This window comes from Anser brachyrhynchus (assembly GCF_964034855.1).
Source record: "Anser brachyrhynchus genome assembly, chromosome: 4".
NCBI lineage: Eukaryota > Metazoa > Chordata > Aves > Anseriformes > Anatidae > Anser > Anser brachyrhynchus.
In genome coordinates, this window is record NC_137698.1 from 65,358,418 (window position 1) to 65,386,349 (window position 27,932).

The window sequence follows — 27,932 nt, forward strand, 5'->3', positions numbered from 1 at the left end:
TTTATTGTTCAAATTTGTCATTCACCAAATGTAGTATGCTACAAAGAATAGGGATTTATAAGGCATTATTATCCAGTGTATGTTAGGACAACTAGGACAAGGACAAGGCTGGTGGGAGACCGAGTCTCTGTGTTGTAGAATTATAAAAGGGTGTATGATTTTGTAGTTGAAGACTATACCATAAAAATATATATAAGAAAATGAGGACTGCAAGTGGTACATTCAACATTAACGTCTATGTCTTTAAGTAGTCAGGTATTTCACTGTGCAAGCCTAAGGTACAGGTGAGTTGAGGGAGAGGGTGGTCATCCCACATTAGTGGGTGTTCGGTATGGGCAATTTCTTCCAAATCCTCATATTTATCTTCCAATGAAGGAAAAAGGGGCAGAGTGGGTTTCCTTGGGTCCTTGTACTTCCACATATTTTGGCCGTTTGGGCAAGTGAGTACACCTTTAATACTGCCAGCTTCAAGTTCAGCAAAGCAAGTAGTCCTGCAAAGCCCATTGCAATAACATATGGGTTTTAGAAAGCTGTAGTTATTCCCATCCTACTAACCACATTAACTTGTGTTTATATTTTCTCAGCCAAATCTGAGAATGATATGCAATTATCCATAATAAAATCACCAGCAATTAAGAACAGTTGCATTTCCAGTAAACATGTTTCCTTATGTCATTACAAATGCCAAGTCTGACTAACTAGTCCAAGTTCCAGTCGGAAGTGAATACCAAGATCAATGTGCTTACAGAGTGCCCTAATTTTCAATGAATCACGTATACAGATAAAGTAAAAACAGCCATCTCCTCTCCACTGTGGCTAATAAGTACAAAAAATAGGCTACCCTAAAGAGAAGTGTATTTAAAGAATGAAGAAAATCCATCTATAAACAGGAAGATGAAGTTAAAAAAAAAAAAAAAGACAGCCACAATTTACTCAGATATGTAGCCTGCATCACCCCAAAACAGAACTGAAGGTGTTGGGGTCTAGCAGATGTGTTCTGGCATCATCTTCCTCAGATTTCATACTCCTCTTCTTAAGGGAAAAATCAGACATCTTGAGTTCTTCTGCATGCTCTGTGAGAAGGGGCAGTATGCTGGGAGATCTTTCCCTGGAGCAGAAAAGAGACCTGTTGTCTGGACATGGTCCTGGTCAAGCTGCTGTGGGTGGCCCTGCCTGAGCATGGGTTGGACCAGGTGACTTCCAGAGGTCCCTGCCAGCCTCAGCCATTCTGTGACTGGGATGAACAGCTGAAGGACAGCAAGCTGGCTGGGGGTAGAAGAACTACCAGGGGGCCAAAGGCAGAAGTAAAGGGGAGGCAGGTAATTAAGAACCAAGAAAGAATGATTAGAGAGCCAGGACTCTTGTCATGAACAGAGGGCATTGGGTGGCCAGGAGGGCTGTCATCCCAGCTTCTTGCCTGTCATGCCAGGATAAGGGACAGCTGAGTGACACTGTGTAAGAAAGGTGAGGACTTCAGTGGACTAGGGCTCTTCCTGAGTACGTGTGGTATGTGGGTGGGTGCTCAACTACAGGGAATGAAGAGGATATAACACCAATGCTGAATGTAGTTGGACTAGAAAGAGAGAAATCTAAAAACACAAATAGAAGGAAAAAAAAGAAGAGATAAATATAAATAACAATCTAATTGAGTAAGCTATATAATTGCAAAGGAGTAAATCAGAATTAGGTTAATTCTAGGGTGGGAACAGATCTTGACTTTCTTTCTGTGAACTGCTCCAGTTTATCAGCTGCATAGTCAAAATAATGTCTAATAGGAAAACAATTCTTAATTATTAAACTCCAAATTTCAGGCCATCATCTAAACATTTATCACAAGCTGTGTTTAGACTGTAGCAATAACTGGCTTTATCTGCAGTGCAGCCAGGGTACAAAATGAAGCAGAAATAAAATACTGCTTAAGGTCATGGAGTCCACGTTACATTTATAATTTCACACAGAGTTCTCAAATATGTCCTGATCCTTCAGCTCCCTACACTTTAATGGGCTTGCTAGTTTAGATCTATCAATAAATCAATTACAGAATGATTTTTTTAGATGCCTGGAATTAACTTCTCAAACTACTATCTTTCCCATGGCTGTGGAATTGCCAAAAAAAAAAAAAATAATTAAAAAAAAAAATACGACTTCCAGATCACTTGTAGGCATATCACATATGACAGAAATAATAAAAAAAAATACTACTAATAAAATGTGATGGGGAAATATTCTGGGGAAGAATGAAATCCAGGGAGGGAGAGACAAAAAATTAGCTGTTCCTTGTAAATGTGGGAAGGGTCTATTACAATGAGGGTTTCCTTTGGATTAGTTAAAAGCCCAACAGTTCAAAGTCCAGTAGAAAATTATGCACAGCCTGACATATTTTGTGGCTGTTAATGTGTTTTTCTCAAGACTTGATTTCATTCCTAGAATTAATCAGAAAGATTTAGGCTTTGTATATGTGTATTACCCCTGCCAACTCCTGCCTAGATATTTAGACTGGAGCTAAAGTAGAAAGTTGTCAATATTACAATGTCTTCAGTAGCTTTATTGGTTTAACTGCTTTTGCTGTCCTTATATACAGGAAAAGCTCTAAAATAAATTGAAGTATGCCAATTGGAAAGTTCTTTTGGTAGCATAATTTATTTCTCTAAGGGAATTTTTAAAATTTACAATGCCAAAATTATGCCTATTAAAAAATGCTTACCATACAATCACAAAATAATTTTGGTTGGAAAGGACCTCCGGAGCCCACATAGGCCAGACTCCTGGACTAGCAATGTGAAGCTAACATCATGCTTAAATTAGGTTGTTCAGAGGCCAGCACTTCTCCAGATACCTCTTCTAAAGCTTCACCAATCATTGTAAACTTTTTTTTTTTTTTTTTTTTTTAATGCATATATAACCAGGACTTTCCCTTCTGCACTTGGTCATTGATCATTGCTTCTGAGAAGAATTTAGCTATGTCATGTCTAGGTCTTCCCCCTGCTAGGAAGTGGAAGACAGAAATTAAATTCACCCCTAAGCTTCCTCTTTTCCAGACTGAGCAAGCCTGGAACTCCCTCAGCTTCTGCATTTACGTCAGATGCTCCAACCCTTGGAGCAGCTTTGCAATCCTCACATGAGCTCCCATCCATTTGCACATCACTCTGATGTCCCAGGGGACCCAGAGCTTAACATGGTACTGCAGAGGCATCATCACAAAAAACAAGTCATCATCCATTATCACTTCTCTTGACTTACAGCCCAGTGTACCACTAGTCTTTCTCCTGTAATCACATTTTAAGACATGTGGAGATCACTTAGAATACTAAAGAATTAACTAACCAATTAACGAAAAGCTATTCAAGTTATAATTTTTCTTTTTGAATCTATTTTGGGAATTTCTCTAAATTGTGTGAGTTTACAGATCTGTATTCTTACCTCAGAGTAGCTAAATCCCTACCATAGACTAGAGCTTAAATGTAAAAGATAGGTACTTCTGAAAGAATTTAGAGTTAGCTCATCATGCTTCTACTGAAATCACTGACTGTTTTTTTTATTTTTTTAATGTTTATTTTGGCCTAATTTTACTGTGTTTGAAATCAAGAAGTTTTGAAAATACTAAATAAACCACAATTATTTTCTTTGGTTAGCTTTGATATAAATTGAATGCATTTTGTATTCTATTTTAAATTATTTTCAACAGCTACATCAACAGAAAAATGCTTGAGGAAATGGGTCCATTTGCCCCAAGAGCCACCAAGTGTGAAACTTCCTCTCAGACTGAGGTCAAGTCCCTCCCCCTCCAGGAACACTTCAGCTGAGGGAATGCAGTTAAACTGCTTTGCTTAATTAGTCAGTTTATCTGAATTTAGGATGGAGTAGTACTATAAAAGAGAGTTAGCATTGCTTAAGAGGAAATGCTGATGATTTAGTGGAAGAGTGTGTAAGAGAAAGGATGGCAGCCTGAATTAAAACTATAGTAAGTAGAAGACTGTATCTAATATAGTTGATGGTTCTCTCCCGCCTTATTTATATATTTACTTATAAGCTGAGATATTGAATTGGGGCATACTCAGCTAGTATGTTAAGCATGTATGTATGGGCAGGGGAGATGGGTGGTTATTTTGTACTCTTTTTAACTTTATGCATATTTAGCATGGTGGCATAGGCTGCGATCTACGTAAAAGTCATGACCATGCTCCTTATGTGCTGACTGATACTATCAAAACATTTGTCTCTTATTTTAAATAAGGATTTAACTTACAGGAATTTTTCAAACATAGCTAATACATTTGTCTTGGTTCACATCAAATTCTAGGTTGTTCTTCTGCTTATATGTTCATCTGCACACATCTTATCATCCTTTATTCTGTTCAAATTACTCAGAATATATTTTCTAGTTTGAAAAAGAAATATAGCTAAGAAATGATAAATGTTTTTAAAAATATATATAATATACTTTGAAACTCTAAAATATATCTGTTCCTTGACCTGCCAACAGTACTTGCATATCTTCCAGGATGGGTCTCTTCTTTTGGATAACATTCTCATTGCTACAATTGCTGAATAGCTGATATTGTGGTTGTCTGCATTAGCAATAAGAACCCCAGAAGTCCCATCCTTTGAGACAGATAATTAACCACAATTTATTCTTCAATAAAACTTAACATTTACCATAAAATCCCAAAGGTGTATTTTTATTCAACAAAATCTTAATTCATCACATAATGGAGCACATTTATTAGCATAATCTAGTCTAGTAATGTGACTTCTCACATTAGCATGTATTTACTAGGGTCAGAAAAGGGTGTTAGACCAAGAAATTCTTATGTAAGCCTAAACTCTGTTTTACATGCGGATAATCTTCTTAAGAAGTAGAATAAAGAAACAAACAATGCAAATAGTAATAGAAAGGAGCAGAAGTATCTGTTACATATGTCACATTATGAAATACTAAATATGGCTCATGCTCTTTACAATTTCAAGTGTTTGTGCATAGTTCACATAGTTCTTAAGAAAGAAGCTGAGCAGATTTTAATGGCCAGGTTTTTAACTGTTCAACATATAAATGTTACACACTAGAGCTAGGTTTGGGTTTTTACTTCTCTTCTAGGGTTTCACTTATTTGAATGTAGAGTGGCTTTATACATATGTACAAGGCTGCTGTTGTTTTGGGCAAGGGGATATGGGGTAGAGTTGGTACTGTGCTTTTATAAAGCCTTGTTAGCTTTAGCTCTCCAGCAATTCCACAGAAAAGGCAATCTGATACAGGAGACATCAGTGAACACTAGCATGCTGTCTCTTGTGGTCAGATGTCAATCACTGGCCCAAATACTTTTATATTGTCTTCAGCTGTGTCCTGCCAGTCTTTATTTCAGCTCAGTTTGATCTCTTCAAAGTGGGTTTTACAGCCCTTTATTCTTACCCTGCTATCTCAACATTTTCAGCGTGTTACTCTTGTTAACGTTCATAGGAAAACTCTCCCTAAGTCTTACTGTTGTGCAGTCTATGCATGGCCTATATTTTCCTATCTGCAGCTTCCTCTACAGGGTCTATAGGAGCACAGTGCTGAGACTCCCACACCAGTGCTGTGAGTTGGTGCAACCCTCAGCCCAGTGGAAGGTAAGGTTCTGGCTCTGTGCTCTGCCCTTCCCCGCCTGTAGCTCTGTGGCCACTGGACCGATGTGGACTGGTGTGCCTAACACTGCCTCTTGTCTCTGAGCCAGTTTGGAGAGCTCTCTGTCCTGATCTCCTGTAAATCCGGCTCCAGGCTGGCAAAATAGTTGGTTGGTGATTGTGAATTAACAGGATTATATGGGGTTTTAATTGGCATATTAGGTTTAATTCACTGCAGGATCTAGATGGAATTTGAACATTCAAAATTGATCTTATGAAAGCTCAGCCGATTTTGATTTTTAAACTCTCTTGTGTGAACCTGATAGCCCTAAGCACAATAGTTAACTTTCTCTAGGTGGCTGCTGCTTCTGCAATAGCCACAGTGCTGTCAGTCTGGGCTAAGGTGAGAGAAATGGTCTTGACCAGCAATTACCTCTGAGCATTCTGGGAGGCTCTCCAAGCAGATATATTTATCATATGCCTTAATACAGCAGATAAGTCCAGAAGTGACAAAAAGAGGCAGCCATAGACATGTAACTGGAGGAACAACTGCCCATACCATGTAAATAGGCCAAAAGAGGACTCAAAGTGGAGGAGCAGCTTCAGTGCCCTCCTTACTCCAGTGATTTTCAAAGGTTTGCTCACCCCAACTACCTCTCATTGCAAGTCACAGGCTACAGGTATCTCTTGGAGGGCTGAAGGGAGTAAGAGTGTGTTGCTCTGCAAAAGACTACATCAACAACAGCATTTCTTGTGATCATTTGACAAGGGGGTATCCTAGGCCCTGTGCTGGAGTGCCATAACTACTTGTGCCACAGGACCTAAGCTTTCTCTTAGCTATGATTTTTTTTTTTCCCTAGTGAACCTCCTCTTCCTTGCTGCATGCTGGGTAGCATCATCAGGACAGGATGGAGCAGTACCTTTTCTGGCCTCCTATCTCCCCTGGTTTGAACCTGATCTATGCAAGAACTAGAGGAAAGGGAATGATTTTCCAGTAGTGCTAGACTGTTCCCACAAAGAATGTCTGCTGTCACTGTACTCACAGAAGGTTTCTGAGCTGTAAATCCAGAGGCAAACTCAGTGCCATGCTCTGTGACTCACTGTCCATGGTATACACTCTTCTCTTAAAAATCTGCAGTGACCTGAGACAAAATCTTTGGCAAACTCTTCATGGCTCAGCCGCAGTCCTGAAAACTTAGCACAATAGTTCAGTGCTTACTGAAAAAATTGTCTATGTTTTAGAATAATCCTTCAGCATGCCCATCAGGAGCTTCCAGCAGGATGAGATCTAAATGTATTTCATGACTATCTGTGACTTGTCCTTTCTCTTGTTTGTTGTTCTCACCTTATGTTCTTCACTCAAAGTGCCTTAAACTCCCTGCTGAGGAACTATTTATCTCCAGGATAGTGAAGCGGAATGCTAATCCTGGGGCTTGTAGTCACTACTATGTAAATATTTAATATCAGTGATAATGGCTCTTTGGGAAAAAGGTTGTATCGCCCATAAGTGTTACTGGCACTGCTATTACAGTTCCCTGGACTCAAGCCAGAAGGTCTGGCAGATGTTAGAGGAAGCACACTTAAACTCTTAAGTGAGGCACTAACGTAAATACAACAGTGTTCTCTATCAGCGCCTCTTCAAGCAGTGTGTGGTCATTTTGGCTGGATATCACCGAGTCGATGGAAATTGTTAATCTCTGACAGTTGTGAGTCCAAGGCTGAGTTCCAGTAAAGTTCAGGCAGGGAATGACAAAGTGATTTGAAAAGAACACTGAAAGAAACAACTGGATTCTGAAGTACATTCCAAATGTAATTAACTTATTAGCATACATGTGACTGAAGGTATAAAATGCAGGATTTCTTAGGTGTGTTTATTTTCTAGGTACTCGGCTTGTTTCTTCTTCAGAACTCTCTGTAAGGTAAGACCAAATTTTTAAAAAAAATAGCAAGTACAGAACTGGATGTTTCAATGAATACCAATTCTGTATTAAAGTTTTAATGTCTAATATAGGAAACCGTTCTCTTTTTATTAGCCCTAAGATCTTCAGAGTGCTCTTGTCTTTACAAGGCTTTCATTGCAGTAAAACTGACCAATTGACAGGAAAGCTAATGAAACAATAACAAAGAGGTATGCTTTCTTTAAGGTCTTACTACACTGATCTTTGTTCTCTCATATTTGTTCTAGTACACTTAATTGCTTAATATTAAGCCAACAGATCAGCTTAGATGCTGTAAGTTTCTCTTCATCTGCTGGCTAACTTTATTTCTCAGTTACCATTCAGCTCCTACCTCCTTTTCAGAAACTTATAGCTACGTACTTACCATCCCCATGGGGGAGTGAATGTGTTGGACACAGGAAGACTTGGTGAACTGAAAGGTGTGATTTATGTATTTGGCTGCTGTACTCATAAGGCCTTAGCAACTTCTAGAGAGTGGAGATGGCAGGCACGCCTCCCCCACCTCCATCAGCAATGCAGTGATTGAAATCTGACTTGCAAACATAGGGGTTGGCTGTCTTTCCTAATACTGTTTGTATCCTGTCTGCTGACTGGGAGGAGAAGCTCTTCACTTTCTCATTGCTTCTCTTGCATGTCAGCACAGCAGAGGATGTCCAGCGCTCACTCGTCTGTTTAGATTCACCAGAGGTTTGTTTTTAAGGGAAATCTTCTGATTCTGAGAGAAGGCTATGCATGTAATACCACAATTTTTCTTCTGAAGGCATTGCTTTGTAACCACTGAGCTCCTCAGAGGTACTCTAATGCTTTTTTAATTGATGCAAGCATAGATTAATCATATGCTAACTTGGCAAGTAGCTTTATTGCAAATTGCTTCTGTCTTCAAGTAGAGTAAAATACTCATATTAAAAAAAATAATCATAAGTAGTTTCAGGTCCTTGGCACAAATTCTGAGTTATAAACTTGGAGTTTGGCATAAACATTCTAACCATTATGCAAGGAAATAATTTTTACAATAGTAAGATCTAAAGAAAAAAGGGGTTGATATGGTGATTCTTAAAGTATGTAGTAATGTATGTAGAAACGTGCAATAGATAGTTGCGACTCTTGAATCTTTCTTTGTAAGAAAAATGATCAAATATTTGTGCAAGTTAATGGGAATCTCTACACTGGATCTTATGGGGTATAGTTTATATTTACATACATTTTAAAAACTTAAATATGTTTTCCTTAACTGGAAGGCAGGACAGAGATCTGAGAAATCTTTGCAGCATATATCCTTCTAAAAACAATAAAGATATTCCTTTCTCAGTCACAGGGCTTAATTCTGTATCATATATGCTACATGTGTTGAGGCAATTCATGGAGGAAAGATTTTCTTACGAAAATTTAAGCTGTTCTCCTAAAAAAACACAGTATACTGCTGAAGGCTTGAGTTGAGGCTCTGATTTTTGTATCTCTTCCTTTTATTCATTATCTTTTGAGTCCTAAGATAGAAGAAAGGGCTGCTTTCTGCAATTTGCTTTGTATTTGCCTAGGCACCTAGTGTGAAAAGCAAGCAATGATCAAACTGTCTGAAGTATGTCAAGGAGATCAGAAAAATAAATCCATCATAATGTTTTTGTCAATTAATCTGGAGTAAATCTTCACTTCATGATGCTTCATTGAGATGAACAATACCCCAAGGCCTATAAAATGCCTTTCTCAAGTGCCCTTTGGGCACTTCAGACTGATCTTTAGGAGGCAGTAACTGACGATACAAGAAGTGCAGGCTTGCTTACTGACTGACTTCAACCTTTTTGTATATTTGTTTCTGTATGTTTGTTCAGAAATACTCATCTACTGTCTCCAGTGTTTTGGAGTGCTGCACAACATCTCAGTAACCAAAATGTTTGACTTGGACTATCTAGAAAAGTCCAGTTGCACTAAGTCATAAAGTACAAAACTCATTAAGGCTGCAAAGCTAGAAGCTAGGCTGGCAGAGACCCTTAATTTAGCAGTTAGTAATTCACTCATGTTTTTAGACTGGTCACAGTGAATGTATTTAACAGTAATACAAGAGGATGAGTAAAAATGTGCATAAAATCCACGTTTCCATTAGTATCAGACATGTGAGATGGTTGGCCTGCCTCGCTCTGTGCCATTGGAAGGGGCCAGGAGGTAGGGACCAGGAGAGCCAGCTGTTGTGAGCTTATGCATGCAGCCTGCTTGCTCCTCAAGCAACAAGACCTGATACTTCCCAGGGGTCTTGTCCAGATGGTATTAGCTCTCTCCTTGTAAGCACCTGCTCTAGTTTTGCCAACCTCATATTCCCTATTTGTTCCCTCCATATTGTCCCTATACTGAGTACTAATTTTGGCCCTCATCCTATGGATGAGATTTGCTCCATGTTGCTTGGCAGTAAAGGAGCAAGGAGAGAAGAGGAAGAAGAAGGTGGCTCTAAGGAGAAAACTGAAGAACAGCAAAATCTGCTGCTTAGTTCTGGTATTTTATTTTTTTTTTCAAAAACAAAATCTCACTACTACTGTGCAAAGGCATGGGGTGGTCACCCCCATCCTATATCAGATCCTAGCCACCTGGTTATCTCACTGTACTTCGGGAGTATATGTTTCCCAGTAATAAAACATCACTTTATCATTTTTTAAAAATGTAAATCAAATTGCTGTAGATAAATATTCCGTCCTTCTCTGTAGTAAAAACAGTGAGAGTTGAGAAGTAGAAATGAACTCCTTATTCGTAGTGCTAGGCTATAATCCAAGCTGCTTGAAAAGAGTATGTCTTTTCTGTTGGCTTTCAACTCAAACAAAACTAGCCTATGAACAAGAGCAGGGAAGGTGGACAAGTAATGGATCAAGGGGGGTTATTTTTCTTCCTTACTGCACTAAGGTAGACAAATCCTACTAAGGAACATGGGGTCTTTCTCATGGCTTTGTGTTAGCAGCCAGATGTTCCTCATTCCTAGCCCTGGTGTTAAAGTGGATGTGGCAATGAAGCTTTTGACTCATCCTAGACTTTTACTGAGAAGAAACTTTATGAACAAACATCAGAGACAATGGGAAGAAAGCAAAGTAGTAAAGATTTGTTTAACTAGGGAGTTGTCAAATTACCTAGCTATAACTGCAGAAGGATTTTCTGTTGCGCCACGGAGTGTGAGGAAAAAACATTTATTACTTTATTACTGCTTCTTAGTTTACAACTTGACAAGTTTTTTTTTCCTTTTGTTGTGGTCATAAAACAATTGTGCATTATCAGTTTATTTTTAAAAGGAAGAATAAATAGGTAATATTAGAAGATATCTGTATTTTCAGATGAAAAAGAACTTGAGGTTCCATAATAGGAAGCTGTTCCACTACAAACATCTTTGGAGAGCAAGCTGTTTTTCAAAAGGATTAGGAAATAACTTATTGGAGCTCTTGAGCGAGTGAAGTAGATAGAATAAGATCATAACACAACTAGAGCATGTATCACCAGAATGCTTTGAAAAGACTGATATCAATTATTGCGCTCAGCCAAAGGGTTTGGGGTCTTCCTATACTTTTACAGAAACTGAGTGGTTAAATTTCATGCAAAAACACCTAAGTGTAACCTTGAGAAGGAGCAACTACAGTTCAAAATGTTTTATCTGCTGATGTGTCAGTGTTTCAAGGTAATTCTTGCAAACATGAGAGAGCATGCAGAGAAGAGGCCAGTTTAAAAGGAAGTCACAGCCAGGTTCCTCCCTCCTTGGGTTTTGGAAAAAAATTAAGCAGCATGTGATTTAAAAACTGTGAGGTCTTTTCTCAGTCTCTGTAGTTATTTGAAACTGTCACATTATCCCTTTTAATACCCAGATCTGCAAAGTCCTTCACTCTAATCTCCAAGCATTTTCTTGGCAACCTGGACAGAAAAACAACTTGCATCGGTAGTTAAGATAACATCAGCTTAGATGTGAGGGTGAATTAGGATAAGTTGGGATGTTTAGTGTCTAAATGCAGTTGGAGTCATCCAAAATTTTACATACAGTCCACTACAACAGAAGTTTAGATCTGAGGAATAATATATATGATCTGCTGTCTCTAAAATGTATGATCAGCCAGAGACTTGTGTAACACAGACAAGTCTTGAACTGGGCTGTGGCTCATGTGAAACTGTGTGTACAAGTGAGTCACAGCAAAGATGTTCATGGAAGTTTGCAGCAATCTAACCTTGGGTTTGAGAGATTATCTTGTCCTTGGTATCTCCTACCCAACAAAGGATGCTAGGCTTTAATCAATCAATGTAGGTCAGGACAGAGGTCACTTAATGAGTTTTGAATGCCATAGGGTTTGGTGTGGTAAACAGTCTTTAGCATTAGTATTTCCTGTTCTGCATTTTGGGGTGAAGCGTGAAGACAATATCCCTAAAAAGAAATGAACAACAGTACACGGTGTTTTTTACTACATTTAGGTCTAAATTACTTATACACAGAGAAAGGAGTTGAAGAGGTAAAGCTAGGGTTTCAAGCAAAACTGAGCCTTGGGGCAGTTGCAGACAGCAGGAGGATGTAGTGTAGTACTTCACATGTAAAGGGAAACAAGCATTAATCAAAATGATTAAATGACAAACCAAGTCAGAAGGATGTGGGAGCCACAAGGGTAAAACTGAACCTCAGATAACATCATGCCCCTGTCCTGCAGAGATGTGAGGCAAGATGAGACAGGGTCAGCGGCTTATGGAGCTCCAGGAATGAGTTCTGTGGCTTGAGATCAAATGCTGTGGATAGTGGAACAGGGAAGGGTAGTAGCAGAAGAACAGTGGCAGGAGACTGAATGGAGGAAATCAAAACTTTGCAAATTTCTGTTTTGAGAGGAGTGAGAAGTCTCCTGGATCTGCAGGATTTAGCATTTATGCTACCTTGCTGCTTTGACAATTGTTGAGAGTGTATCAGACTGGAGTGGACACCATCAGTGAACTATTTCAGGGAGTTACACATATTTGCCATTTGCATGGAATACTCTACATATGGGTCTATAGCACATGGCATATGTGCCAACCTAATGCATCAACATTTATGATGGCAGGTATTGTAGTGAGAGAGGTTATGACAGTAAGTTATGGAAGGTTTGCTTTGAGATGGTAAAACAAAACAAAACAAACAAAAAAAAACCAACAAACACACACATACAGGTGTAGTTGTGGCTACATTAAAGGTTTGTCCATCTTGTCCTGTCCCATTAGACAGGTGTTTCTCACAGGCTGACTAGAAGCTGCATATGTCTTTTGCAACAGTAATTATTGCACAATTTAGTTATTGTTGTTACTGTTCAGGCTTTCCTGGGTTATGCTTTTGCAGTCTAATGAAACAACCAGGCAAGATTCCAGCTGTTATTAACTGTCTGAGAATTGATCCAGGTCAGGATAGAATGGGGGGATAGCAAACAGAGTCTGTATTAGCTGAAAACTCATGATGTTTCACTAGTTTAGACAAACTTAAGCAGTGTTTCATTTCTCTGTGGTGGCTATTCTCTCTACATCTGTTAAGATCTTGAGTACAAAGATATAAAACCTCAACGGCAGTGGCATTAACATGTTTGCTTTTAGATTATCATCTTCTGGTGTAGCTGATAAAATAGTCTTTGGTTCTGTTTAAATGTCATACAATTTTTTGGTAATCAGTAATTAAACTATGGGGTGGATATTTGCTCTTGGTGTTTCTTTGAAACACTGTTATGCCTTTTACACTGTTTGGTCTGAAGTCTAAGTGCCATGCAGATGACTCTTTCAGGAATAGGATTAATATAACCCATTGTCTTCGTCTCGCCAGTTGACACGTGACATGTTATGGAAGATCAAGGAGCAGTTTTACACTAAACCATCTATTGAGACGACCTCTTATTGCTGTATATCAGACTTGCTGGTTTCATGTTCAGAATTTAACTGGTGGTGGGGTGGGAGAGGAGAAGGAGAAAACGTGCATGAGACCAGAGAAGTGTTTTACTATTGCTGGAAGTTCTTATATGATGTCTATTTCTGCTGCTTACAGTTATGTGCCTGGCTAAGCCATTCTTTTTAGACCAGATCTATTCTCATAAACTGAGAATCTACTCAATCTTATAATATACGTATGCATATAACTTTATGAAAATAAGTGAAAGGAAAAAGGTTGAGTTTGCCAATAAGCCTATGTTCCTTGTGCCCCTCCGTTCTCTGTAGTGGGACTTTATTGTAAAGGGATGGCAGCAGTCTGTGGGGCTCAGGAGCATACCCTATACACCTGATGTGCCCAAACCTTTGTTGACCAACATCAGTGAACAAAAATGCTCTGAAAACCTACTGTGCATGCACTTCTTGTGAAGAGGGTTTGGGCTGTGGAGGAAAATGGAGCAGGCATGACAGACACATGATATTTAACACTGATGTGTCGTATTTCTCTACCACAAAAAGAAAAGTAAAAGAATCTATAGAGACTTTTGCACGTTTACAATAGTGCTTGTTCCTGGTCTTTAGATATAAATAGCCAGGACCTGCCAAACCCCACCTATAGCCAGTAATGATCTGCTGTATTCCAGTTGAAGTAGAAACAGTATAAGCAATTATCAAATAAAATGGGAGTGAGAAGGTGAGAACTTAAATTAAACCCATTCTGAAAAGGAAATAAACAACTAAATAAGGGTCTTGCTTCTGGTAAGTTTGTGAGGATGGAGAAAAGGTGAGGAGAAATAAATGTCTTAAATATTGCACTTAAGGGAAACCAAGAGCTTGGAACAGTCTGATAGCAGTCCAGTTCTTCTCACAATGAGATTGACTTCCTATGCTCTTTGCATCCCACTTTCAGCTTCTTGCTTTAACAGAGGGTATTTAACTTGTAGGGCTGTATTACCAATAAGCTGCTTCTGCAGGCTGCAGTGCACTATTGTGTTGATTGTTGCCCTTTACTGGCTTCCCTAGCAAGCAGTGAAGGCTGTGGTGTTCTGCTTCTCTCTGACCTGAGGGGGTCTGGCACCAGATCAGTTTTACCACTGTGCTGAGTTCTCTCTTGCAACAGTTCCTGGCAGCGCTGCAGCACCTCAGGAAAACTGGAGAATCTTTACCAAAACAGACATTTCCCGTGTGAAGCAATTCTTTAAAATAAACACCTCAAACCTCTATTGGAAGGGGAGAAACCTAAGGGTGAGGTTGTTTGTTACACTTCTAGATGAGGGGTGATTCTTTGGGCATATTGGGGAGATTATGGTGCAACCACAGTACTATTTTTGTTTGGATTGTGGTAAACCAAGACATGCTCTAGCTTGTGAGGCAGAGAAGTCTTGAAACATGTGAACTGGTTTCCTTCCAGATGAAGTTAAACCAAAAGATATACTCCAGGAGGTCATCAAATTTCTGATAATAATTCAGCCCATAGGATCAACTACCAGTAATCCAAAATAAATATTTCTTGTTTCCCTATTCTCCTCTATCCCCCAGCCACAGCCAAGTTTTGCATTGTACAAATGCCAGGTCTTCAGTGTCAACTGGTTTGTTCACTGGCCACACTCCTGTTATGCCATATAAAGTAGTTTGGCTTCATAAGCTACATATAAATGTCATAAAATTGGTTTTCACTTTTCTAACTTCAAGACATCCTGTTTGTGCACAAAATGTGCTTGTAATCCAGCTGTGTTTACCAGCCCTTTCTCTTGAGTTCTTTTGCTTGGAGAACCTTTACAAGGGACAGTCAACTAACCAAACAGTCTCAGTGTAATGAAACTAACCATTGTTTTGTTTGATTCAGCCTTGTATTAGCATCTCACAATGGCTAGTAAAACATGTCTAAGGAAACAATAAGAAAACCAAACAAAGGAAAAGCCTTCCCCAACTCAGCTGTCTAGTTTCTGGTTATAGGTTTCTTAGGAATATCTTATTTTACAGTATGGACTACTTTCCATGATTGTTTTTCTTCTTCCAAGTACTTATTTGTCATTCCAACATGTTATGGCATTGGCTTACACAGGATCAATACATGAGGTTGTTAATTTTAGCTTTTCTTATGACATCTATGGGAGCTCCCTAACTCTTGTGTTCTGAGACGTATCAGCCATCTCCTTCCTAAGCTAAAGAGTTCTTAGTATACGTAGTCTCACATAGTAATATTCATCATTTCTGCACTTTTCTGCATCTTGTCCAGCTCCTTAGTACTTCTGTAAGAGGAAATATCCGTAGCAGAATGTACTGCTGGCTACTGTCTGGATCTGTAGCAATACAAGGACTGTTCCGAGTACCGTTATGCAAAAGCCCTTCCCACATCTGCCCTGCTTTTCAAAATAACTCAATGATTGAGCAATACAAGTCCCAGATATTGGTGGTACTGTGCATTGCTTTAACATTTGATGGAACTAATTTTATGCAGAAGTAGCTAAATTCGGCAGTATGACCAATATCCAATTTAGCATGGAGTTTTAGCACTTGTATAACTTGTATGCGTGCATGTTCTTGCATTCTGTTATTGGTCTGGAACACCAAATTATCCTTCACAGATCTGGTCACGCAAAGTACTCGGGACCTTGATTTTCATTACAGTCATAAACACGAGGTGTGGAGATCTATACCTCAAATCATGCTATACAATTAAGTTATTTCAATACTTACTTGGGAAATAAGCCTGTGTCTGCATACATTCTTCTGTATTGGCTATTGTCTACTATCTGTAAATTCCTGCTTCTGTTTGCAGGTTTGTTTTATCAATTAACAATGTAAGTCTTATCATGAAAGTAATGCCCCTTGAACCAACAGCAAAGCAAAATGCAGTATGGTAGTGTTCTGGGATTTTCAAAATATATTGCATTAGTCATGCATTCGGTTATAATTCAGTCATGATCACATTGTGTTGGTGTACTTGGCAATAAAACTTGAGTCTTGTGAAATGACCTAGGTTCTTCCAACAATCTAGTGACAATCTTACTGTTAAGGACTTGCCTTATTTCAATGTTCTTCCTTTCATATTAGATTACATCATAAAATTATTGTAGCTTGTTCAAATTGCAAATCTTCAGCAGCAAGAGTGGGCAGAGATCAACTCTGACTGAACTTAAAAGCCAGTAATTAACATCAACAGACCAAAAGGTTGCTACGACAGAAAATAATTGAGCATGGGTGAAGCGGAACAGACAAAAGAAACCTTATATAGTAGCTGTCAGCATCAAGCCAAAAGGAAGCTATGGGGCTATTACAGGGTTTTCTGCAAATTTATAACTTGATGTTTTTATGTTACCTGAAATTTGTACATACATGTGTCTGGAGGTTTGTGCGGTTAAAGGGCAGGCAATCTTTTTTCTCGAAAAGATCTCTTGCTAAGAGCTATTCACCAAATGCATGATTACTTCCTGTGGGCTTTTGATATCTTTTTTGAAGGCTTGGGGTACTTTTTTCAACATCAGTAATTAGTGCTTGCAACAGTGCAGTGTGAAACACTGCAACAGTGCTAGGGTAGATCTTTTTTTTTCCTTTCTCCCCATAACAACAAATTTGTGATCTGTCCATTACAGTACAATCAGAACCACAGAAAGCACAAGAAATAATATTTATGGGACTATTTCATAGTATGATGTTGAGAATTAGAACTGATGAGCAGTTTTTCATGAAAAGTCATCCTCAAACTTCAGTCCCATGCTAGAGACATGCTCATCTCCTTGTTGAAATGGGCTTAAGTATACTAAAGCTTGTGTGAAGACCTATTCACAAATTATACTTCCTCCATGGAAGAAAAGTTTGGATTCAAAATAATGTTCTTTGGTTAATGAATAAAAATCTGTCTTATCTACTTGAAAACACAGTGAAATTAATTTCATTTCAAATGTCTTCCTGGAATATGCTGTCCTGTTTAAATAATTATTTGTATAAATTAAGTTGTTGAGAAGTATTACTTACCATTTTGATTAAAGACTGACATTTCAGTTTAACTTAGAAGAAATGTTTTACAACTTGCTTGCAACTGGAGTGAAGAATCTTTTCATGGAGCATTCCTTCTGCTGATACTAGAGTTAACCAGTCAATAGAATTCCGCTACTGACAAATAAATATACTACATTAAACTTCCACAGTGTCATCCACTTCCTTTTCTAGTTTTCTAGAGATCTCAGTTAAAGAGATCACAGTTAAAGTGACTCTGGTTTCCAGAGCAGAAAAATATGCACTGGAAACACTGTTATGCTCAAGATACTACTTATGGGCAAAGAGAAGGCACACCTTAGATATAACAGGAATTTATTGTTAGTGAAAGATTTATGATTAATTGTGGGCTTACTGTAAGTATAATCGGAGTTTTAAAAGTCTCATCATTATCAGTCTCTATCTATTACAGAAATAGAGAGGCTAACAATACAGTGAAAATTATTATACACACACTCCCCAGCTCCTGCCCCTTCCCCTGGCATTATGTCCAACTTTTCCCTTCTCCTCTGAGTCCTAAGGTTGGTCATTCCCCCCTAGAGGGTGGTGGTGATGGCAAGTCATCTGCACATCCAGTCTGTTTTTCTTTCTTGATTGGTCTGCAGCTGCACATGACATCTGAATTTACTATATGTGGTGCCTTTGATGTATGTTAGGTACTATATCTCTGGTCTCATTTTTATCCCTAAAATCAATTTTGTTTGCAGCTTACGTTTCCAGTTAGCAGATGCTAACTGAGACAGGGAGACCTTATAGCAGCCTCCCAGTACCTGAAGAGGATTTACAAGAAAGCTGGAGAGGAACTCTATCAGGGAGTGTAGTGATAGGACAAGAGGGAATGGTTTTAAACAAAAAGTGTAGACTTAGATTAGATATTAAGAAGAAATTCTTTAATATGAGGGCAATGAGGCACTGGAACAGGTTGCCCAGAGAAGCTGTGGATGCCCCATTCCTGGAGGTGCTCAAGGCCAGGTTGGATGGGGCTTTGAGCAACCTGATTTAGTGGGAGGTGTCCCTGACTATGGCAGGGGGGTGGAACCAGGTGACCTTTAAGGTCCCTTCCAACCCAAACCCTTCTATGTTCCTATGTTGCTGTCAGTTGGCTCTGCTGGAAATGAGGAAGGAACTATGGAGGTGAATATCGGTCAGGGTGGCAGAGAAGGGCAGTCAGGAGGCCCCACATGTCAGGGCGCAGCAACCACAAGTTGCAGCTGGAGAGGGAGCTGGGAGCACAGAGAGCAGAGGTCATCTAGTGGCAGTGGCCAGGTTCAGCCAACAGCCCTGATCCACAGATGCCCCTGAGTGATGAGGCAGGCGTGAGGTTAAGATGGGAACTGAAGTCAGCAAAAGGCCCCTGACCCCAGCACCCAGGGTCAGGCACAGCCCAGTGGCCTACAGATGAGTCCAGGGTGAGGAGGCAGGCCTGAATTTCACCTGCAAAGTCAGGCCTGCTGGTGAGGATAAAGGTCTGGGTCAGCTTATGGTGGACAGAGGAAAAGAGCTGAGAATATCACCGTATCATCCAGAATGAAGGTGGAGGGAGAGTCCCCGCTGTGGCTTCACCACAGATCAGCTCAAAGCAGCTCTCCTCATGGCTGGGTGCCTGCACCTATCAGCCATGTTGGCCCAGGGCCCTGACACCAAGAACGGCTGGAAATGGTAATAACTAACAGACTTTGACCCCACTAGCTTTTGAAATGCAAAGCAGGCACTTCTCCCCTCAGTCTTTCTAGTATTTCATAACCTATGGAAATATAAGTGAGTTTCACATTCTTACACTTGTGTAATTGAAACCTATTAAGTGTGACAAAAGATTTTTTTGTAATATTTTTTAAAGCTACAGCAAAAGACATTTAAATGTCTCTGGAAATCACAGTCAAAGGTGTGTGTATGTGTGTGTGGGGTCCACCTCACTAGTTCTTCCACCCTCTCATTGCTCACAGTGGGACAAAAACACCTATCTTCATAACATACTGAAGTCTACCATCTTTATGTATGAAGCTTTAATTGCACAGAATAAGGTAATGACACTTTGAAGCCAATTCCTATAACACATTATCTTTCCCTACTTTTAGAAGGGAATATTTTGGTAATTTCACATGAGAATAAATGTTGAGCTGCTGCTTGCCAGGCTTCGCGAATCTGCAGATACACTAATTTGTTACACAAATATCCCTGTGTTATTTTTAGTCTTAAGATGAGGAAAAACTAGATATCAGACCTAAAACTACAGCTAGACAAGCTAAAAGGGTCTGGCAGCTTGAAGCAAAGCTGGGATTTGTGACTTTAAAATAACTGGGTGGGTTGTACAAGATGAAGTCTGGCAAAGCTTACTTTCCTAGCCTGATTTCCAGGCCTAACTTTCACACAAAGGCAGATATTTCTACTCTGAGCTTGCTCTGCCTCCTTTTTAGGCACATTCAACAGTGCAAGGAATGCTTGGACTCTGGGCTTCAGCAACTGCCTGTGGCTCCCAGAGGGCTGAAGTTCAAGCACTGCAACTCAAGTTTTGAGAAAGCTGGAGACTGTCTGAGGATGCAGTGCATATTTTGCTTTATTTACCCCTCCACAGAAGTCAAGAGTGATGTCTAAGTCTGAGAGGAGTCATTATACCAACAACGATGATCCCTTTCATACATCAGAACATGGAGCTTCATCTGGAAGGGCCTTGTATTTGAGCATGATATGGTATCAGTTTGAGCGATCTTTCAAAACAGATCAGTGGTCCTCCTCTGAAGGCTTTGAGAGGAGTAGGAAACAATTCATAAATGTAACCAGAATTGTTACAGTCATTGTTGGAAAAACTGTTTCTCTAGAAATCATCTACTTGTTCTTGGTGCCTATAATGAGACCGTAATCAAAGATATGTAAAGACTTCATCTGTCCGGGCATACCTGCCTGTTGGAAGCAGCTGCTACTACTATGGAGGGAGAGGAGGGAGGCTTACGCCTGTAGTAGTGTGGTGAGCAGAAGTTTCCTTGCTTACAGCATCAATAAAGACAATATAAACTGCCCAAGCATTTCAGTCTTGGGAATTCTGAAATTATTTTCTGAACATCAGAAAATAAATTCTTCAATCCTGAGCTCCAAATTTCCATCCTAGAAAGGCATTATTTTGGGGCGAAATCCTGCTTTCTAACAAAAAAGTTACTTTGAGGGTATTTCCTTTCCACCTGGAAAGAATGTACACCCAGGAGTAGCTCTGATCTTAACTCAGGGCATGACCTTACAATGTAAAAGCTTCCACTTGTCAATATTTAATTCAACATTTACTAAATGGCAGGTGGATGCCAGGCTGACCTCACTGGAAATAACCTGGCAAAGATTAAACTAGCTTTAATTTACATGGAAGGTAATACTGGAAGTAACCCTAATGTAACAATAACATTAAACTCATGGTTCATAAGATTTTTCCTAAATGATGACATACCAAACTTGCATGTGTAAATGAGAGAAAATGGTTAAAACAACACTAATGACCAACACAGTGAAAAGTGATTATTAACCACTTTTTCCTACAAAGAACTGGAAAATATTCTGCTGTAGCTGAGCCAAGGCAGTATCATCCAATAATTAGTAAAAACCTCTTTTAAAATATTTAATATTCATATTCTGTTTTTCCACTTGATCTGTTAGATCTTTTATAATGAGTGCAGGAACATACTGTGTATGTTGTAAATGACTGAAAAAGCAAGCTCTTGCTTGTACTGAAGCCTATATACTGGGGACTTTGACACTTTTAAGCTGAAAAAGCTATTAAATAAAAAGGATCAGTGTACTGGCTATTTTTTCAGACTTGTGGTTTTAGCAGCACAGGAAGAATTTATGTTTCTATAAAGGACATGCAGCTATTAAAGATATGAAATCACAGTTTTGGGGTTTTGACTCAGTGAGAAGTGAGATGTTCTCTTTCTCTAGTGAAGTATGTACACACCTAATTGTCCTATGGAACTGGGTTTAAAACTAACCTATGTTCTACTTCTTTGTCAGAGTAGGAAGTTTTTGCAGAACTGAAATCTGAGCATAAGTTTGGTTTACAAATTTGAGACTGAATTTGTGAACAAGGCTTGCTTGCATAGAAACCAACCACATCTTTAAGTGTGAACAAGCATTCACATATAGCTACAAACACTGGATGGTTATCTCATTTATTTATGGTTATTACAACTCTGGTTATCACATTTATTCTGGCATTTCTGTTTCTAACTTCATAACAATGAAAAAATTCTTCTTGAACATGAAATTAAAATTTCACTGACTTTTCTCTGAATATTCACTTGGTGAACTTTCAACTTAGGCTTGCTTGTAAATATTGTCTCTCTTTTTTCTCTTCAGTTTATAACTTCAATTAAAAAAAAACGTTGATTCTTTCTCGTGTGGTATCTAACAAAGTAATTCTTGATTTGTTTGTCCTATTTCTTGGTCATGACTATGTAAATTGCCCTTGAGATGGTTTCTTTGTATTCTTGCTCAAGCTGATACAAACTTCATAAACTTGAATCTAAAACTAGGAAAAGTTTGGATCAAAGAAGTAGTTTTGTTTAGTCTGAAAGGATTAGTTCTAGCACAGAGTGGGCTGCTCTTAATTATAAGATATTGGGTGCCAAGTTTAAGGATACTTTTAGATAAACATGCTAGAGAATGTTATACAGAACTTCTTTCCTGTCCCTCAAAAGCGATGTTTTCATAATAGTCTCCTTGTAACTGGAGAAGAATGCCCATGTTAAGCTGAAGCAAATTTGATGGTAATATCTTTTGAGGGCTCAATCCCTTTGTTTCCTTCATTGACATTTATGCAACAGTGTTAAAAATGATCCATAGGAGCTGCCAGGTCATAACCTGAAAGACAAACCAAGCACCACATGCTCAATAATGCCAACTTGAACAAAGTTACTTCAAATCTCATCTAGAATTTGGAGTTTCAGCCAACTAACATCTGTACAGCTGCCTCTCTACCTAGTGCATCTTGGATAGCTTAGTACTTGCAAGAATATAGATAATCCAATTAAATTAGCTATCAATGTCCTTGAAGAAATGCTGATGAGCCTAACTTAACATGCAATGGATTTTCAGAGTAAGCAATATGCATACTAGCACGGAAAGGCAACATGGAGCACACCTTCTCATACCTAAGATTGTTCTTATCTGCACTTAGCTTTGTGATATGCGGAACTGACAGCACAAGTAGTCAGAACTGTTACAGCCTTGTCCCGACCCACATTTTGTTTAGTAGTTAAACCAACATTGATATGAAGTTCTTCTCTATGGCAGAAAGCCATAACAAGAGACAGGTTAAATCTTTTTATGAGCTACCGTGCTTTTTGTTACTGTACAGTATGTCTTGTCTCAATGTTTCAAAACCTTGTAAAGGAGTGACTCCTGACCAGTCCTATGCACTCTTACACACACAAGTACTGGCCCAACACATCACTATTAAAGGTCATTTATGCACATGGAATGCTGTGGGTGTTCCTGAATCAGGTCGTTTGTAAACAAGTAAGAGTACATGAATGCAGGTCCTAGCCTTAGGCGTTTGCATTTCAAATGTCTATTGGTTCAAATGTGGGAAGTAAACCTTTTTCACACCATGCGGCAGTGGAAACAAAGATCTCTTGTATAGTATTGCAGCCATACAAGGCAGTTCATTTTCTATTGGATAGAAAAGATTTATTGCATGAATTCCAGCCAAAGTGTCTTACTATTTTTTTTTGTTGTTATTACTGTTAATTATTTATTAGTTCTGAAAAGGTATAAAAAAGTTAAAGCTGGCATTAAACTTAGTTCAATAATTCAACTGTTCCTATTCCAGAGAAGAGAGCTGCTCTAGCAATCCAAAAATTGGTTCTGAACTGACTGAACTTCAGAAAGCACTGAGAGTGAAGAATATTTTGGAGAAGTGGTAAGTAATGCCTAGACATTGGAGTTGATATTTTGGAGCAAATTCTCAAATTTAGCAACATTCTGAAGGGTTTGACTCAGGGAGGGAGGGATAGTTTAAACCTGATACAAACCAATTTTTTGCAATTTATCAACAAATAATTTCCTGTGTTTGTCAAATACTCAGCTTTAAATTAAATTTTTCGTTTCTCAGTAGAGGAGATCAGATTGTAAATTCTGTGAAATACTGAAATCCAGATACAGAAATACATCACCTTGTATACACTCTAGCACTGACACTACAGATATTGGAAAAAAAAAAAAAGACAAATTATAAATTTTGTAACACTATCAATTCATTACTTAAGAGAACAGGTATTTCTGGAAGCTGAGGTGTCTACAGTATCTGTGCTAGAGGTGAGCTCTAATAGATAGTTCAGTACCATAGGAATGCTCTGTGATGTATTGAAGTCATACCACACCTGACTCCAGCAATGGCCCATTAATATTGGAACTATTTGACATTTTACACAAATAGTATGAGAAGCATTGACTTGCATGGTCTCATTTGCACAGGAATAGATCTATTTTAACAACACTACTTGCAGGGTAAATAATCCCTTCTGTTATTACTGAAATTCCTTAACACCTATTTTAATCAGATAGTTGTCACTTATAAAAATCTAATACATAAATTGTTCCTGATTTGGGTAACAAAAAAATAAGCTTTACATTTGATCTTCACATTGGATGTTGTAATTAATCAATCTTTTCAATAATCAGTGGTGGTTTTATTTTGTATGAGTATGTATGCACAATTTGTAGTATCAGAGGAACACACTTCATTGAAGTACATGCCATAGACTAGTGATGGAAGCACACAACTGGAAGAACAGGGAATTCCTCAGCTTAAGTCCATTACCTTGCAAGGATGACTCCTTTTTCTGAAAGGTGCAAGTGTTCAGCTGTAGAGAATTTTGGCTGTAAGTTACGTGGAAAAATGTAGCAGCAGTAACTCTAAAGCACACAAGCTAGGGAAAGGAGTGAGATTCAAACTTTGCTCCTCAATCTTCTTTTACTAGAGTTTTAGGGCTGAATTAAAATAGTCTTCTGAATCACCCACTTATTTCCAATAAAATAGATAGGGAACCAAAGTACTCAAGTTGGACAGTTGAGCAATGATGAAGAAAATTAACTCTATCCCAGCTGAAACCAGAACAACAATTTTGCCTTCCCAAATAAGAGATGAGGAAAGGAGGAAAAAGGACACTCACTAAAAATAGATGTTTGCAAAGTGAGATCTAATAATTAGACATCAGTCTACCATGGTACAATAGGACTTACTGAATCTATTTGGGTTATTTTTACACCAACATGCTTTCCAAAGCTTTGCAATTCACACACTATTTCAGTGCTGTCTCTCCAAGTGCTTCTTTTTCCCATTTGCAAAAGAAAATAAACTATTCTGTGCTACACCTGAAAGAGACCTACTCTGAGTGCCAATCTGTCCCTTTTGGTCTCTGAGAGGCTGTGATGGTTTATAATTACAGTAATTTTTTTCATCTCTAAGCTGCTCTTCTGATTTCCACATTTTCTCTGTGCATGTTATTGCAGTGTTGACACAGACATAATCTTTTAAGAGGTAATATATTTTGTGCTTGGGAGACAGATGTGGAGGTGATGTATGCCCATCAAGAGGAATCTGTGTCACCAGGACCTTCTAAATTTCAGATGAACTGTTTGAAGCTTTGAAGTTCTCTTGTGTTGTGCCTGGTGCTCTTGGATGGGGTGCTTGGTGTCTTGCTGTTAGTCCAGAGCCATCTGAACAAGGTGGCAAACGGGCCCCAACTGGCCACCAGCCCAAACATACTCAAAAACTCTCAGAACTGAACAACAGTTGCTCTATTCATGGTCCTTTACTCTTCATAGTTGGGAGGCAGGAGGGGATGTCTTAATATTTTTGGCTTAAACTCAGCTTCTCTGAGGTCATCACCTCCTTAGCAATTTTGTCATGTAACACATTAAACACAGCCCTTTCAACCAGAGTTTGTCTGAGCTGCTTCCTTTACATATTTGCTCTTGGTGAACAGGACGGCTTTCTGATAGCTTTTGTTTTTCCTGACTTATAGTTAGTCAACAGAAGCCGAATGTTCGATTCAAACTCAAAATGAAACCTAGATTAGAGGAAGTTTATTCAGTTTATTCACACCTCTCAGAGTTCAGTTTGCTGTGCCAGCCATAATTGCTCCCTTTTTGTGAGCTGTTGAGCCATCCTTGCCAAGGCTAACAAATTATAGGAGTTGGTTGGATTAAATATCCTGCTAATGAACTCAACCTATACTTTGCTAAATAAACTACTGGATACTTAGGTAAGCAAAATGTAGTACTGTAATGCTGAAGCGGAAGGTGTCTCAAGGCCTGATATAAATGAACTTTTCCTGATTTTTCAGTCACCTCCTGACTGACTATATAAGTTGGGGGGCAGACAGATCTAATCTTCCATGACAGAGAATAAAAAATGAGTGAATATTTCTGGATCTACATGTTAAGTAACTTCTCTGGCACAAGCAATATGAACTGCAGGGAGACAGAATACACTTTTCCCCCCATCTGTTAAAATATTTCAGTGAATGGCCACTGACAACAGCAGGGCAAACCCCAGAGTTTTATTTTCTCAAGCAAAATGTTGCTTAATTTCTTGCTTAATTTTCAATAGATTTTGTAAGACACTGAAGTCAGATCTTGTTTCTACTTGCTCTGATCCTGTATCTCTTCCCTGCGCCCAAGTCAATGAGATTGCAGAAACAATATTGACAAATCCATGAAGGATTTCCATGATTTATACTCTCTCTCCAGTCTAGATTTCTTATTTTCTGTGTCACATTGAATGTCTGTCACAGATATGGTAACATTCCTTTTTCTACAGTCAATTGGATCTGTTTAAAAAGTAGTGAAACTAGAGTTACCCAAAATACAGGAGGGACTGTTTGATCTGAACACTTACACAGATGGTGTACCATTGGCACTGTTGGCTTTCCAGACAAGCCAGAAGTATTATTAAAGTGTTTCAGAGACTGCCCAAAGAACAAGAAGATTCAGCCATCTAAAAAAATTTGGTGATGAAAACGAGACGTAAGTTATCTGTCCTTGCTAGTGGCATAGCTGTGAGGTTGAGTTATTTCTCTTTAGATGCTTACCTGATAGTTTGTGACTGAGTTTGTGCTGTTTCTGTTTCAGGACTATGCCCCATATACTCTTCATCCTGTAAGCTCTTAAATTCCAGTTTGATGATGCTCTGTTGGTGCTGTCAGAAGTGCATCACTTATATTTCATGAATTTAATTATCTTCCTTAAGTATGAAAAAATGCATGGTGTATGGGTGCCATAGTGAGGAATTCTGACAGATTATTTTTGGTATGCTTGTTAAATGTGGCATGGGACAGGTGAAATGTCTGATGGTGAGACTAAGTGTATCTCTTATAAAGTGAAAAGCATTTGACTTGAAATCTCTTTTTTTGAAGAGTAATTTAGCAGGGATTGATGAAGACCTTTTGCAGCGAAAGGAATAAAGTTGTATGAAGTTTTTCAGTGCTGACTGCTCTAGGAGGTGGAGAGGGAAGATTGTAATTTTCGTGGGTTTAATGATTATAAGATGCCATCACTTTTCTAGGTCCTCTTCGTTTAAGGCTCAGCCTGATTTCTTGGAACCATGTGAAATAATGGCCTCAGTACTGTCAATGGTATTTCTTCTATCAGACATAATCTCTTCTTAGAAAATATCTTGTATGTGTGAGGACCTGAGCACAATTTCCGATCTATCCTGCTGTTTCACTAAATTGACTGTTAGTCCCTGTGTATCATAGCTCACTTTAGACAGGAGTCTAAAAGACATCTTGCATTCAAGACTAGATCTATCATTACCATTTATATTGTCATTTTACCTTAAGCAAAGCAAGGAAATATCTTGAAATGTGCTGTCCTCAAGATGTTGACACAGAAGAACCCAGTAATCCATACACCAGATGAAATGAACAGCTTGAAAAACTGCCCAAGATCATTCAGTGAAGCACAGTATAAATGTTAATCCACCTTCCCTGAAACCCCAGAAACCAGTTTAGTTTCTGAAGAAGTGATAATTAAAATGTCTTTTAACACTATTAAAGTACACATCTTGACAATCAGGCAGGAATTTTCTTGGCAGAGCAGTAAATAAGTGGACCCTTCCTTTGCAAATGTGTTCATGCAATGGCCCAGCTAATGTAAGGGGGTGACATAATCATTAAAATCACAACAATTAATCCAAATGTCCTGGCTGCAACCCAGCCATAGCAATGTAGTTCCAGCTGCCTATCTAAATTCTAAATTGCAGTTGCCGTGGGTCTGTTGGTCACATGCTAACAGAGAGAGGACATTCACTGAAGGGCCTGATACTGTAGCTTTTTCCCCTTTACACTTTAGTTGTGTATGGAACTACTATGCCTGCTCCAAAGTGCATGTAGCCCTCTGAGTAAATGACTTACGTATAGTTAACACGCAATTTTTGTTGTTTTTTACTGCATTCAATTTGGTGCTGCTGTGCTTTCCTGAACAAGGGTTAGATTTTTGAATGGAGTAGCTAGA

General features: G+C 38.8%; 1 long non-coding RNA gene across 2 annotated transcripts; it reads left to right on the top strand.

The window, feature by feature from the left end:
- The first annotated feature begins 3,487 nt into the window (after positions 1-3,487).
- Positions 3,488-23,947, top strand: LOC308193764. 2 transcript variants are annotated; one of them, XR_013949905.1, is made up of 6 exons: positions 3,488-3,961; positions 5,532-5,604; positions 6,459-7,517; positions 7,632-7,726; positions 7,899-8,348; positions 23,245-23,947. It is a non-coding gene; the product is annotated as an uncharacterized lncRNA (long non-coding RNA). The 2 variants fall into 2 exon arrangements; XR_013949906.1 differs by having other exon boundaries at positions 7,481-7,517.
- Positions 23,948-27,932: the final 3,985 nt, after the last annotated feature.